The 17075-nt window shown below is 30.0% G+C and overlaps 1 protein-coding gene across 1 annotated transcript in view; it reads left to right on the top strand.

Annotated features, from left to right (window-relative positions):
* Positions 1 to 267: 267 nt before the first annotated feature.
* The window catches only part of LOC113512391 (uncharacterized), a 48653-nt gene continuing 31845 nt past the window's right edge, over positions 268 to 17075 (top strand). The window contains exon 1 of the mRNA XM_026896274.3: positions 268 to 540. The gene's annotated coding sequence lies outside the window, so the exon portion shown is untranslated. The remainder of the gene's footprint in view (positions 541 to 17075) is intronic.

Below are 17075 nucleotides of genomic sequence, written 5' to 3'. Positions count from 1 at the left end.
AATGTCAAATTAATCATGATATAAAGTTGGCAATATCCATAAAACTCTTGATGCGAAAGGATACAACAGCTTTAGCAGTTAGTAATATCAGAAAAAGTGCAAGATCCTCTTCCCCACCGGATGTCGCGAGATCACTGATTATATGCATATTAGCTCAAATGCAGACAATTTTCTTCGCGAAGCGTCGCGCGGAAACGACCCGTCTACTCATCGCTAGTCAACATCGAAACGACATCGACACGGCGATTCGACTCATCCAACCAAACGAGAAACGAATAAACGTGGAACGTGGTCGTGTTTCCAAACGGAGCATTCGACCGCCAACTCTCGCGTATATTGCACGTATCTACTGAACGCTCCCGCCAGCGAAACTTTACTCGCACATTTCGATAAAACGTGAATGAAGTGCTGTTTTTGAACGTTTTTATTTAAATACTTTCTTTCGTCTGACAGTTTTGTTTTGTGTTGGTTATTTTTGTTTGTTTTGTGACTGCACATTGGAGGTGTTCCGATTATTTTCAATTCTGCCAACTGTTTACGGTAAGTGCGGGTTGAATTTTAATTTATTTATTTAGTGGCTCGGCCAGCTGATTTATGCGGACGAGAGGAGATCGCGCCATGAACTGCATTTTCTTGCACGAAGGTCGTCGTGCGTTTCGTTGCAATCTATTCGGTTTCTATGTCATTCATCTTTTATAGGGTCAGAGGTCTACTTATCGAGAGCATTGTTTGCCAGTTTATTTGCTAATTAATATTTAATCGATTTTCCAAGTGGCTCATTACAATTGATTCAATAGTTATACTAGTTATATTCAAAAAAGGAATCACGATTACTAGATGATATATACGATTATTTATGATCATTAATTTTAAATTATTTTGTTCAAGTAACACAACCACAAATTAATACCAGCCGATGTGATTAAGAGAACTGATAATTTATAAATTATTATTATGTCAATAATATAGCCTGAATAATAATTATGTGTAAATATTACCTTTTTTTTTTAATATTAAACTATACCATTTATTATACATTCAACAACACCTATTTAATGATCTCACAACACGGCATTCAATTTGCTAATTGATCAAACCTTTTACTGTATACCTACCTGCTATTATTATATACAATAACATACAAGGAAGGTGTAATAATGTCTACCTGAAAAATAGACAAACTAATTCACAAGGCTCGAATGCTCCGTGCGTTGAAGTCTTTTGTGAGTAAACATGTTATAAAAAAGAAAATTAACAATAATATTAAATACATTAATTCTTACAGCTGTATCATAGAAACTATTTATTTTATTAGTTAGTTACCTTTTATGGAACAGTGTGTAGAAATATTAAGTATTTTAACAAGTATCCGTCATGTTATATGTGACATTAGCATATTAACCCATATTTTAATTGCTAACACATTGCAGACTCTCTATTTTATAATTTTAATTGCCATATTTGATCTCAGTAATCTGAGATCGGCGACCTTATTAATGTATTTATACTCGTATAAGCATGATAAATAATTATCAAGGCGAGGATTGATCTACGTTTTCCATCAACCTTAAATTTCCCTATAATATTAACGGTCAATTCCAAAGATATAAATTATGTCGATTATTTTATATGACAAATGTAACTTTTATTTTCCTGTGATAACAGCACGTTTGTAAACAACAATGTCCGCAATGGATTATATTACATGATCATTAAATAAATATTATGACTAGTGTTATTATTACTGCATTGACCTCTATAATTAAATAGTAATGTTCGTACAGTTAAGCGAGAACAGTTACTGTACGTAGTCGAAAGGTTCATACACTATTTGCACTGATCTATTACCAGCAGTTTCCTCAATTTTAGTTGCACTACATTTAATATATTTCTATACATACATAAAGTCTTAAACACAGCTGATATTATAGTGACTATGTGTCTTAAACATAGATAAAGTCACGTCTCAGGTTATATCTAAAATGTGACTTTATCGCGCAAGAATTACTTGCACAATAAATAAAGAACAAATTTGCAAAATAGAGTATGCAACCAAGTTAATAAAACTACTAGATTAACAATCTCATTATTTTTTTTTTTTACCAACTATGTAAAAAGTAGTACACAATTTAATATTTAATTGTTCATAGTAAAATAAAATCATAAAAGACAATGTATCTAAATCCTCTTGCCTTATTAGAGTAATGACAGAAATGCCATGATAGTAAACAGATTATATAACTAATTGTAAGAAAAAGATAACTAGAAAAATTTATAATAATGTAATAATATACTACTTTAATTATATAATAATAATATTCATTAACTTTTAAAATCCTTCATTTTAAGTTATGTAAATTTATATGTATATATTTTTTCAACAGATTTCAAAATGGAATAGGTACACGATCCGGTTATATTTTTGTATAAGTATTTATGATATCTACCCCAATTTGGAAGACTTATTTTTAACCAAAATAATTACTCCTTATCATATAAATTTTCTGTGGAATAATCTTACAAATATATTATGCAGGCATCTAAAGCGACATTATGTGGGCAAATCTCAAACCCATTAGTAAGTTATCTGTCTTAGATAAAAACTATTATAATTACAGCAGTTTTATTATTCTGGAGATGCCTGTACAATTAGAAATGTTCAATTTATTGTACGTTCTCACGCCAACACTACATAATATGTAATTTAACAATTCCTTTTTTCTCACAACTCCATTATCATTAACCATATCTATAATCTATTACAAAACATTTATGCAAAGGAATTTTATATATAATAACTGTACAGACATTTTTGTTTCTCTATGTTTGTCCGAACATGTATTAGACCATTAAAACACTGATATAATTAAAGCTTTATATACTCTGAATATATCCCATATGCCGGGTCAACGTTTTCAATATATTTAATAAAAAATAAACCTATAATAATATATACTCGAATAAGCATACGGGTCAATTGTGTCGACGAAAAATTCAACGTTCATCATTAAACGATCTCATTATTTGCTTTGTACAAATACAAAATATGTATATCCAAGAATGTTGTTAAACCTTTTATATATTATTGTTTTATGAACAAACATAATATTTACATATCCTCTGTTAATTTACAATTTAAGCTACAGTCTTATTAATTAATATTCAACATGCTTATAACCTACAGAACAGTTAAAATATTGTAAACATGAAAATAAATCAAATTTTATTTAATAACTTTTTGATTCTCATTTATTGTTGAAAACTACTTTATAAACTAAAATTACTCAATTCCTAGAGGAAGCATCCCTCGACCTTTTTCCCAATTCCCTTCTATTCATTTTGAATATATAAATCTTATAGGAAAACAAAATTGAAGTAGTTAAATAAATGTAATGCTCATAAGGGTGAATATATATTTTGTATCACAATTGACCATTTTTCCCCCACAAAAAAAAACAATCCTTACAAAATTTCTATAGAAATAAACACGAAAATAAATACTTTTGATTAAAATAGGGATTTTCAAAATTCTTAACCTTTTATATTTTTTATAGATTATCAAAAAAGTACAAAATCATATTAGTAGGTAAACTTCTTAAATAATTTTTGTTTTTTAAATTGATTGAAAATTCATGATAATTGAGTGACCACTGAAATAAAATTCGCAAAATTACCAAATCGTTATCTCAATTTTAATACAAAACAGGATATGCACTAAATGTGTGTTTAAAGTTGTTTGGATATTTAAATTTCTATTAGTTAATCAAACTCAAATTTGATACATAGATTAACAATGTCTTGGCCTAACATAAAACATAGGGTATTTTTCGTACTAATGTATAAAGGCAAATCAACAAGTCACAGCCATTGTAAGATATGGAATACGTTTACTAATATGTCTATTCAGTAGGCATTCACAGCAATGATATTTAGCGCGACTATCAACTCAACACAATGCGAAACGTAATGTAAACTACGCGCGTGCATGCCGCCGCCGCATACACACGGATTAGGTTACAGAAACTGGGTACATGGATAGAATATGATCATTGCACTTGTTGTTACATAGTTTCAAGTCTGAAATTAGGACGCCTATATTTAATGTATTGTCCATTCGGTAGTTGCACTATATTAACTATTATAGATACGGACAATAGGAATTAATTGACATGGAAACCCGGAACAAAAATATTTCGTGATAAATATACAAAAAGATTTGTAAAATATAATAGGAATTTCCTTTTGTTCTAAAAATAAAAAAGAAATATATTTTTAAATTTGTGTTATTTACCATTATTAATTAAACCATATTTCTATACAAAAGTACTTCATCTGATAAATGCGGTTCTTGTCAAATATTTATTTTCAAAATTTAAAAAATCCAAGAATAGTGTTGTAATATAAATACATAGGTGTATATTTTTCTTAAATGAAGTTCTAATCATATACAATGTCTAGAATTTCATTTAGCTCAACTAAAATTGTACACTACAAACTAATATCCAATTTATAATAATAAACAATTTTAAATAATTAATTAAGAAAATAGAAATTATGGAATTAAAACTTTCTTTGTATAATTTTTGATTAAAAAAAATAATAAAAAAGAAAGAAATTCAGTTTTAATGTCTTTATTTTTAATGAATCTATAATTACTATATAATATTATAGTGATGCGAAACATCTGTGTGTTTAATTGTTGATAAAACAACACAAATTCACAGTGATGCAGCTTTTGTATGATTTTTTATTTCTCTGTAGTATAATTATAATCAATAGTTATTTTATTATCCAAATTAAATGCAAAATTACACACACTATTTAAATAATATGTACAACAGAATAAAGTATTAAGTAATTAATGTACAAATAGCTGTATACTTTTAATACCACATTTTTTTCGTTAAATTTACAACATAGGTACACAGTACATCAAATTGACATTGGCACGAGAGCCGAAGGCGGTGGAAACTTGTGAACCGGCCGACACACCTGCCCGGCGACCGATAAAACCATTCAACTTTTATTGCCATTATTGCTAGTGAAATGTATTTATGGGTGCCTACTAGAAATCAAATTACAGATGACTTTATAGATTATCAAAGACACTTAACAACTGAAGAAACATGTGTCCCAAAAACACAAACAGGTCATAATAATAAATTTGTTTTTAATTTGATGCTGTTCAAACAATTTTGTGGCCTATACAATATATGTGCATTTCTAATAATCCATAAAAGAATAGATTTAAAGGAAAATAAAATAATATTTATGAAATTTTAGAAATTATGAATTTTACAGAACAATATTTTTAAACGGAGGAAATTTCTGTATGGATAAGGATTTCTCCATATATTGCATGGGCTGCAATAAATTGCACTAAAACTCCTTTGATAAATAAAAAAAAAAAATAGGTCATTTCATTTTGTTAAACCTATTTTTAATCATTCTATTAGATAAAGTAAATTACTAAAAAAATATAAATTAGACTTGAAAATTATGAACCTACAACTAAATATGCAAACCCGGACCCTTGGGTGGTCTTAGTTTTTGTATTATCAACTCTAAAGTCTTTTCCGACAGTTCTTATAATGAAACATACAACAAGCACTGCTTTGAGATTAGTTCTGATTTTTAAGTGCATACATACGTTGCATTACGATTTCACAACGTTTAGATAATAATTGGTTGGTCGTCCTTGAGCAGCATTAAAAATAAATAATACTTCATAATTATTTTTAAAATAAGTAGCCTTATTTTGTTAATAAATTGCATACGCATTTTAAAATAGGTTATTTTTTTTAAAATGCATGTTCCAAAGTCTAACTGGGGTGCCTATTCAGCTGCCAAGCATGGCAACTACTGGCAAAACCCTATGTTCAGCAGTGGATAGTTAACGGCTGATATGATGAACCCTGTGTTCGGAAATTGTAAATAAAAAAATCTATAATAAATAAATAAATTTTTAATCTATTATTAAAATATCGAAATTCTTACTACAGGTGTACCCGTTATTTTGCAAAGCAGTGCAATTCTACTTTTGAAAATTAAAATTAAACAAAAAATAAGAAATGTTTTATGCGCATTGGTTGTATAATTCTCAAAACACTGCATTAAAACTAACGCGTGAAATTTCTGTCTGTGTAAAAAAAAGTTTTTAGTACAGTTCAATGAAACATGCAAACTTAATTTTATATTTCTCTCACTACCAGACCTTCAGTAATTGCATCCGTTCTTTAAACCTCTCCAGTAAAGGTTTTTGGAGCGTCTCCAAGATATATATGTATTTAATTATTTCTTCATCTTCAACTCGATTTATTAACATTTAGAAAGACCTCGTAAACCGATATAACATCAAAGCGCTCACTCGAAAGCCAGACTCGGGCTGTGATTGCCTCGATTCACATGAGTTTATATTTTACTTAATCAATTCCGTAGCAATAGGTATCCAATATCAATAAAAACAAAACGTTAACGCATTGACGAGCATTAAACTATTGACTATTTCAGTTCAGTGTTAGTTTAACAAAATCAATTTCACCAAGGGCCAGCGAATAAGATGTTTTTACATTTTTATCATTTTTAACCTGATAACAATGTGAGTCCAAAGTGACTATTGTATATAAAAAAATAATACCAGTTAAAAGAATGAGTTCTTTATTTTTTTTTTTTTGTGTATTCCATAATTCCTATAAAAATTCAAAATATCAAAGGAAATAAAATGTTCAATTTATTCCAATATTTTATTAATTAATTTACAAATTAACAAATAAATGGTAAATAAATTATATCAATATTGAATGATATAAGAAAGACATTGGTGGATGTGATTTTTATGTTTTTATGAGCATTCGATCATGAGAACAAGCTCGGAGCGGGATTGTTGGCGTACTCTCACGGCTCCCTTCCGTCTTCACCTCATGGACATACAATAGCTACATTACTGCTTATTTTTTTCTTCATCTTCGTTGTTTACATTAATCGTTAACGTTCATCAAGAATTCCTGGAAGTGAAACTTGTCTTTTTATTAACATTTTATTGAATCGAGTTCGCTTCCGCGTACAGGTTTTTTATTTTGTGCTATTGATACAAGTCCCTTGGGACAAAAGTCAACCTGGTCTGTTTCAGATTTAGGTTAGTTCTTGTATTAAACATATTACACGTTATACACCTAACGCAATATGTTAACACAAGAGCTAACGCTTCTTATACACTAACATTTCTACTTATAACGAATTCAAACTGTTTTTACTGGGAACCGTGCCATTTGGATGTGCTACAACTGACAATCAACCGACTTCGGATTATTCACTATCTTTTTGAATGTAGTCCTACTTATAAGATGTATGACAATATATTATCTGCATACATAATTTAAATGTTATTATAAAACCCTTATTTGTATGAATGCGTGTTCAGTAAAGATATAAGAAATATTGCACATCTTGACTTAATTTTAATTGCAGAATTATCAGTAAGTATATCTTGAGTGCTCGCATTGGTGCCTTACCGTGGAGACGGGGTTTCGACCTTACGCCGTGAACAAAGATTACCGTTGCTTGCTGTCTTTTTTTTTTATTTAATTCTGCGAAATGCTGTAACGGTGTCGCGTCCATTTGTTTTGGTTCGCCATCGAACAGCACTGAAGGTTGTATTGCATTGCATTACGCCAAGTATTTTGTTAATATACATGCGTGTTTATTATATAATTATTCGTTACAACGTACCGCTGCTACTTTTGCTATTTCAACAACGGTATATGTTACACTAACTGGATACTTTGTCACTATTTTCTAACGTCTTGTATTTATAACATCCAAATTCATAACATCTTTAACTTTTCTATTTTTCCATACAGATTAAAAATCATTATCTCTTCTATACAGTCAATAATAGTCAGTGACAATTGAACATGGGATTTTGTTAGGCAGTTTTCCCGTTTTCATTAAGTACATACACGCATTGTCCTTTCGGTCCTCTTTAAAACGATTTACCTGTATTTTCAAAGTCATTGTTTCATTTACTGCTTCCAAGCTTTGTAAAATCTAATATGTATTGCTAATAATAATAATGAGTGAACACTTTAATACTTTGTCACAGTTATATTACTGACAATTCTGAAAATCTTTAACAATTTAAAAAAAAAAAGTTATAGTAAAACGACATGGTACAAAACTATACAAAAAGTTATAAATTATTAGTTAATTTAATATAGAAAAACTGTTATACTACACGGCCGCATAGGTACTACCTAGTATGATTAAAATAAAAAAAAAATACTCAATTTTTATTTAAATTAAAATAAACAAAAAAAGTTAAATATATTTTAACCAATTATATCACATCACTCATACTTTTACCCCATAAAATATTTGTGAAGAGACGACAACATATATGTTGACAATGTAATGCGTAGAAATTGACTAAAAAATTCGGTGACGTAGGTTAAATGTAGAATAACGAGACATATATAAAATAACTACGAGTATACATGCATTGATATTATGATCGTGAGCCGACTGATGTGATTCATTGAATACAATTTAAGTTCTATTTAACCAAATTTACCGTATACATAATTTAGCTATGTACTCGTATATACACACGTAACTTTCTGTGTCGTGATACTTTGAAATAGGGTTGCGAGGTCTACGACTATGCATGGAATCCATGAGAATTTCTTCGTCGTTTTAATTTTTTTGTATATAAATTTATATTGTATGCAGTTTATTTAGTAGTCCATTATATTTGTCTATTTATTTTAATTTTATATAATAATATTATATTATATTTTTTCGTTTTATTATCCTGTTTATTAACCTCTAGCCAAAAAGATCAAAATTGCACAAGCAAAAGTTTGTTTTTAGTTAAATTTGGAAAACTATTATTGCATTTGACAGCTTATTTCTTGAGAAAAGCTATTCAACATCGTAATACGATCATAGACAAAGCCGCGGGAAACAGCTAGTATATTGTTGTTGTAAAACCTTGTTGTACATATTTAGCTAATTATAGCTAGTAGTTAAAATAAATTATTTGTTTCTTACTTCTTAACATTTTAACTATTGAAAGTGTATGCGAAACTTTGTAAGAATCTCACTACAATTAATTGGCAGGAAGAAGGGCATACGCTGTTTTATAATCTGTATGTCTTTGACTATAAAACATACATATTTCATAATATCTATGTTTTATAATCTTGCGGATAAGAAGATTATTTATTAAAATTGTACGACTAAAGAACACTTACTTCGAATATAATTTATACAAAACAAATTAATCACTTCGTGTCGGGTACAATATTTAATTAACATATCATTTTATTTAAATTGTAATAACAATATTTACTAAAAGAATGGCTAATTAAGATTGTCCTAGAAATAGATAGGTATATAATATATGCATATCTCAATTACTGCATTGCTCAATTATTTGATGCAACGATGTTTCAGACTAAACTATGTTACGCTTTCTTGATATTCTATCAATATAATCCTTCTTTTCTTGTTTATGATTTTGAATTATTATATCAGCCGTTAATTGACCATTGCTAAATATTGCATAGACTTCCCCCATAAGAGAAATCTTGCCAATAGTTACCACGCTTGGCAGTCGGGTTGGCAACCGCAGTTTGCCTTTGGTGATGTTTAAAGAGGGACGCTACTGTCCATCCATCGACCATTAAGTTTAGTTACTTAGTCGCTTCTTACGACACCCACGGGAAAGGAACGAATAGTGCGGCGCATTCATTACCGGTACCACACAGCAATACAGTTCTACTCGTGAAAAGCTCAAATAACATAATAATTTTGTATCATTTTATAGAATTTTAGCAAATATTTAAATATAAATTCGAAGTAAATGTAACTTTACTTCACCAAACTAGTTATAAATTAATTGAAACTGAATTGCAAGAATCTTATCCGGATACTAAAATTTTTTATCTAAAACCTGTTCCATTGCAAAAAAGAGATTGAATAATTTGATCCACAACATTATTAGGCAAATTGATTACTATATAGACACAATCAGCGATAGGACAAGGCGTAGAGCGAACGGCCAATGAAAGTGACACAAGTCCGGACGAAAGTGATTCTGTAGATTTATTTACACTTGTTCAAAATAGACTCGAACGCTTCTAAAACTGGTGTCCAGTACATCTTTGGCCCCGCCCGCCCCGCTATTTATATCGCTCTAGGCGAAGTTCTGCTTCCATGTACGGAAAACTAGAATATGCTCACCGCTACCCACAACAATTAACTGCATGTTTCGTGCATTGAGACATTTTTATTCGCTTTCTTTGTACAAAACCAATTGCTTTGCCATCTTTAGTTCCTATCTTTTTATTCTTTGCCAGTAGATACGTTTGTGTTATACACTTTTTACGAGAGTTCATCGAACTTGCCCTTTTAAGAGCCCTTTGTTTGTTTGTAAACAATATGCTTTTCGGAACTAAGTGCATTGATGGACACAGTTTACTGAAGCAATTTCTATACAACATCAACTGAATTCTTCTTGTTTTAAGATATTAATACATCAAAAGCTGTGCATATTTGTGCATTTCATTTATCCCTATTAATTGTTATATATTAAATGTATGTTTAATTTATTCGTTATATTTTACAATATTCATTAGTCATATCAATTTAAATTTTATCGAAAAAATAATTATTTATCAATTCTTCGATGTTACCAATTGTTCTAAATGTTCTAAATATTTTATCTTGTTATAAATTATCTGATGAATTTTTTTATTTTTTTTTTTATTGGACAATTTTATTCTTTCCCTATGTTCATGCATTTTAGACACACAGGATGATCGACCGTTAATAGGAACAGGAAATCTCATTTAGCTGTGGCACGTTCACAAGAGCAACTCAATGAAGGATGTTTGACATTAGTTCAGCCTCAAAACACTATCTCCGTAAATGGAGCAGCTGGTAAACAGTCCAATGATCGGTCGCGGCAAATGCGTCCCAATTGAATAATAAAATCATATATTTCGAGCGAAGTCAATTGTAAGGACTGCCACTAAAAAGAAAGAATTCGCACCAACGCTTACGTTACCATATTGGTGCTGTTTACGATTATGTAGTTGTTAAATTCATTGTTGTATTATCTTCAAATCTTATTAAGCGTTATTTGATATCTTAATCCCAAATTATTCAATTTTTTTTATAAGGATTCCAATGCTTTTTGAACATAAAGACTACATTAATCTAAGTCTAATATGTAATGTAATATCTACTCATTAAATTCCAATTCATAAATTCTATTAACATAACTACAAATCAGGGGTTTCCGAGTTCCGGATTCTCCATTCCAGGTCTCAACGTTCCTTGTAGGATAGATAATTAAGAAAGATAAATAACCTAAAACCAATATAAATCAATGAATGCCTATAGACGTATATATTCTAAATGGCTATCCAATAAAAATTGTCTATAATTATGATAAAGTAAACGTTGGTTTCTCATAATGAATGGTTAATATTTTAAAACAAGTTAACCACAGGTTTTACGAGATAACGAGTCAACTTAAATCACCAAATGCAAGTCAATGGAATCTCATAGCTATTCGAAAACATTTAAAGAATTTCAATAAAGATTTTGTAAACCAATGTCAATTCGTTAAAAGTAAAAACGTGCGAGGGACCAATTATCAAAACTACCGAGAGAGAAATGGAATGCCCCATGTAGTGATATAATTTCGTTTTCCTTTTATAGAAAGTAAGATTATAACGAAGGTGGATGTTGTGGACATGTTTACTAGTATATTGCTGCGTTAGTTGGGAACTCGTCGATCATTGGTACAATAGCCGTAAAACCGGATAACTAAAATGTTTCAATTTGTCAAAGATTCGCCTGCGATTTTCGTATACCTATACTCGTATTGTGCTATGTTTTCATCAATTCTTAACAAATTTTGATAATTTTTACTCTTTACTCTCACTTCAGTCCGAATTTATTTTTGTTACGATTTTAATCGCATTTTGCGGTACAATATTTTAAAACATTTAATAGTAATAAAAAAGGACAATACGCATCGTTAGTACTGCACGTAAATTATAATTTTCAACAATTTCGCTGTTTAAATAGAATATTCAATACAATCATTAACTATATTTGTTTTAACATATATATTTAATACGTCTGCATATAAAAACTAGTTAGGTAAAAGTATCAGGACTTAGACAAAGTTTAAGAGTATTCTTCATGTCTAATTTACAGATTTTTGATCACACGCCTGTAGATATTAAAATGTATTTGACGACCATAAGTTTTTCTTTATTTTTTTTTCAAAACACTGTTTTGAGCAATAATCTAAGGTTTAGATCAAAAGAAAAAAAAAACAGCAACGTGGTAGCAATAAAACGATGATGACTAAATCGATGTGAGATAAAAATGGAAGTAAACTGTATCGAGTGCAAAAATAATTGTTAAAATCGGTTCAGAATTGATAAAGATATCGCTAACATATAAACAAGAAAAACACATTGGTTTGCTAATATTTAATTATTTTCTTTTGCGAGTAAAGTGTAACAGCAAAAAGATTTTTTTTTTTAATTAGACCACTAAAGAAACACACAATGTTGGTACTAAACTTGAATGCATTGATAATAAACTTTTTAAAATCAGTTTTAGTATCGTGGTGATTTCTTATAAATTTTTGATAATGTGAAATTATATTCCATAATATGCACAATTGTGGAATAAATTATTTAGATAAATTATGATTACTTGATTTTAATAAAGCAATAACGGACAATTGTATATTTGAAAAAATATAAATAGATTAAGTTATTTAATTACAGGACATTTCATAAATTTAAGAATTTGATATTCTAACGACGCTACCTAAGATAATTGAGGAAATTCCTCAATCTTAAGTACCATTTCTGGCTCACAAGGGTTTTATTACTTTTATTAAGTCCTACATAATAGTCTAAGTAGGTGTCTGTTTGCAAGTAATATGAATCTTACAGCACTCTAAAGCGTTCTAACGACTGATCAAAATATAGCTCTAAAATGATAATACAGATTTCGACTAATTTGAAGAGCTATCGTACTGAAAATGATTGTAGTTTTTATACTTGCTTTTACTATTCTCATTATTATTTTTATTTTATATTATAAATAACTTAAACATAAAAAAGACATTCTGTTTTATATCAGTTCGATTTTGCAAAATTCCTTGGCATTTTAATAAAATTTTACAGTTAAGAGTACCTGATACGATTGCAAAGCAAAGCTATTCGAAGTGATCAAAAATTCATACCTGTTTGCAACCATATTGTATACACCTGCTTCCCTCCTAGACAGCAATATATACAGGTAGGGTTGTAAGTGTACCTTTTACAGGGGTTGTTTCACCTAACGCTGTAATATGGGGTTACATAAAAAGTTTATGGTTTGTATACTGACCTTCTTCACCTTAGGTAAAAGTTTCGTGATATCATTTCAGCTTTTGCCACCAGTGGATGTCTATATATAAATATATAAGTCCTAAAAAGATATTACAGCGAACCGGAGCAAATAAGAATAAAAACAAAATTACATTTCGATGTATCATATTGCATTATTTTTATTATATCTTACATACATGTCTCGATGTGTCCCACTCCTGATATTCTCGACCTTGTATATCACGAGTCATACATAACATTTATTGTTGTACCATAATATCCAGTGTATTTTTTTAATCTAAAACCTTTAAATAAGTAGGAAGAAACTTATTGTATACCTAACATATTAATTATGAATCGAGTTAGTGGTTTCATTTATATAATTTGTCGTACCAATCCATATCAAACATTGTTTGCTTTTGGATACGGCGTAAAAGATATTAGCTTAGTTTTTAGATTAGCTTACTAACCGCTAAAGATTTTGTTGGAAACTAATCGAAAAAAAACCTAACAGATCCATTGTCAAAACTGTTGGATACAATACCTACCATACTATAAACTAGAAGGAAACACAGCAACATAATAATTCTTAAAAGCTACATACCTATACACATAATAATTTATATGCACCAATAAAGTTTGTAGACATATTATTCCCGGAACTGTCAGTTCTGTAATATATTTATTATTATCTTACGTACAGCTTACTTAGACTTATAACAAACTACAATCGGATATCCGCCTTATTACACATCCTGCTCAAAGTACTACGTACTACCTTAATATGAACTACAACTTGTGTACATCATAGTACGTGTACTGTACGTGAGCTTATTTATTAAGCAGCTGGTATTTAGTAAGCGCACGCGCCACTCTACAGGCGAGAAAGAAATCGTTAATTTGTCCACAAGACACAATGTTTAAAAGTCCTTAAATTTCTGTCATACAAGTCAGACAAGAATAATTTCATGATTAGGTATTTGACATAAAGGTTGAATTTTATTACAAATGAAGTATGAAAGCACTGTCATTATATATTTATACATATCGACGAGTATGAGAGTGACATATTTAAATAGAAATAAATTCCATAAATAAAAAGAGAAGAAAAATGCACTGTATTATAATTATCTTTAAATTTATCAACTAGAATATTTATTAATAGACAAATAAATAAGTGATTTACCTACTACATTCTTAATATTTTGCGTGTGGTCCCGGCACAAAATAGGCCATACCTTTCTTTCCCGTCGGTGACGTAAGAGGCGACTAAAGGAACTGAATGGTAAAGGGATGGGCAGCAGCGTCCCTCTTAAAACATCACTAGAAACCAAACTGTGGTTGCCAACTAGCCTACCAAGCATAGCAACTACTGGCAAAATCCCTCCAGTGGTAAACTGTCATAAGAAACGACCCGTTCCATGTGACAGTCTGTGGAGGAGACCTATGTTCAGCAGTGTATAAATGATGACTTATATGATGATGATGATGATGAAAATTTTTATTATATTACATTTACAATTTATCTAAAAATCTACCTCGAGATAGATATTTCAAAGAAAAATACAGGTTTGATGACTGATGACGTAGTAAAATTTCAACAAAATATAATTACTATTATTTACTGTAGGAATTAAAATTATCCACAGATATATACTTATATTGTGTAAATACGTAACAAATAAAGGGAACGACGGTAAACAACACATCTAGGTAAATGAGTGCAACGGTTATCTATTTGTTAGTTGATAATAAATAAGTACATACAATAATTAATTGTCCAAGAAATCACAATTCGTAAATAAATGGATGAACAATTCAATTGATAATTCTATTTTATCTCTTTCACACTAGTAGAAAAGGTAGAGTCATGTAATTTGTTTTGGAAACATTAAGGTTGGGTACATATGGTTTTGTCGTTACCAGGAAATAGGGTAGGATAGGAAATAAAGATTTACGAACATCGCATCCCTGTGTGCATGCTCCCTTGAGAGAAATGGGGAAATTTTCGACTTTCCCCTGTTTCTTTCCCCGCAGTTAATGGGCGAACCAGACAGGAAGCATCTGCACTGAGGTGAATAAACTCTAATTGCGATTTCAAACGCAAAGAATATCATGTACACACTACCCTCGACGTGTATAGCAATTAACAATGTTTGTTGGTAATATGTTTAACCCATATTAATTAAACATTACAAAGTGTTGCATAATAATGCACTTTAAAGAGGAACTTTATGTAGTGTTGCAAGTTGATGGATATTTGTTTATTATTTAATGTAACTTACGATGATATTATTTATATCTTAATAACAACGTTAGGCGTCTAGGTATATGAGATGTCTTATAACGAAACTGGCTGTTTTCCGCAACTGTTTAGATATACAGATTCACTCGTTCTATTCGCGTGTATGAACCCATATAATTCCAAAATTTTTTCGTACTACTTGCTTATTTATACTTTATTTAGAAAAGATCTGTAAAAAATATGTGTCTCTAGACTCAGCAGTTTCAAGTGTGAGTCTGTCAGTTAATCAATCTCTTCTTATATATTCAAGTTCAATCTAAATATTCTATTTGGTTTTGTTCACTGGTTAGAAATGAAATTATACGTACATTCCACGTCAACTATTGTACCCATTTCTGTAAAGTCAGTTAATAACTTTGCAATTGTATTAACAAAATATATATAGTTATAGATAAACAAATATGAAACGTATCATAATATTAATATTTTTCTGAATTAATAAGTCAACGACGAGAAGACTCTCGGGGCTGAGTGCCCTGGGTTGTGTCCGCAGATGTACGTCACCTGGTTTTTCAAAACACAGGGCATCCTAGCTTGAGTACCAAGCAATTGGTGATATTGTGTGATTTTAATTTTTAATTATCCCATCTCCTCCAATCTCCCATCGACTCCAATCTATAATAAACATTTCATATTATATATATATATATATATATATAACTTTAAAGTTAAAATTATTATAGAAATTCTTGGAGAAAATGTACACTAACATATAGCTTTATTTTCGATTAATTGCAAATATCCGGGAGTAATTAAATCAGCTCTGTTAACAGAATTGCATTTCACTCGAACTGTAGTTAACTCGCGTCTATACATTTCATTCAAACAGCGTTGAAATTCGTTAATAATTTTGCCGTTACCTGAAACAGAGCCCCTGCTCTGACCTAATTCACTGTAAATTCAGTATTCAATTTCATAGAGGTACATGTTTGCGGAACTTTCTGGTACCTATATTAATAATAGGTAAATAAATTGATAGAGGGAGGGGAATGTTATTAATAAGGACTAGTAGTGCCATTGCAATATAAGTCACGTCAACCTCCATGCGACCTCTCTGGAAACCATCGTGGTTAATCTATACTATTAGTAAATCTGTAGAGACATCAATTCTGTATATAAAATATATTTCCAAAATAACTATTACTATGTCTGTATGTTCGTTATAGAAACAAAAACTACTTGATGGATTTTAACGAAACTTGGTACAATTATTCTTCATACTACTGGGCAGGTTACAGTATACTTTTCATCACGCTACAATCAATAGGAGCTGAGCAATGAAGGGAAATGTTGGGAAAATGGGAGAAGTTACTCAATTTTTAAGCTTCCGTCGCGTGTGCAGCCTTAATGGCCACTTTTTAAAA

This window comes from Galleria mellonella, unplaced genomic scaffold (genome assembly GCF_026898425.1).
Source record: "Galleria mellonella isolate WM207_F2 unplaced genomic scaffold, CSIRO_AGI_GalMel_v1 utg139, whole genome shotgun sequence".
Classification (NCBI taxonomy): Eukaryota; Metazoa; Arthropoda; class Insecta; order Lepidoptera; family Pyralidae; genus Galleria; species Galleria mellonella.
Note: the sequence above shows the minus strand (reverse complement) of the source record. Positions and strands in the feature narration are given on the sequence as shown.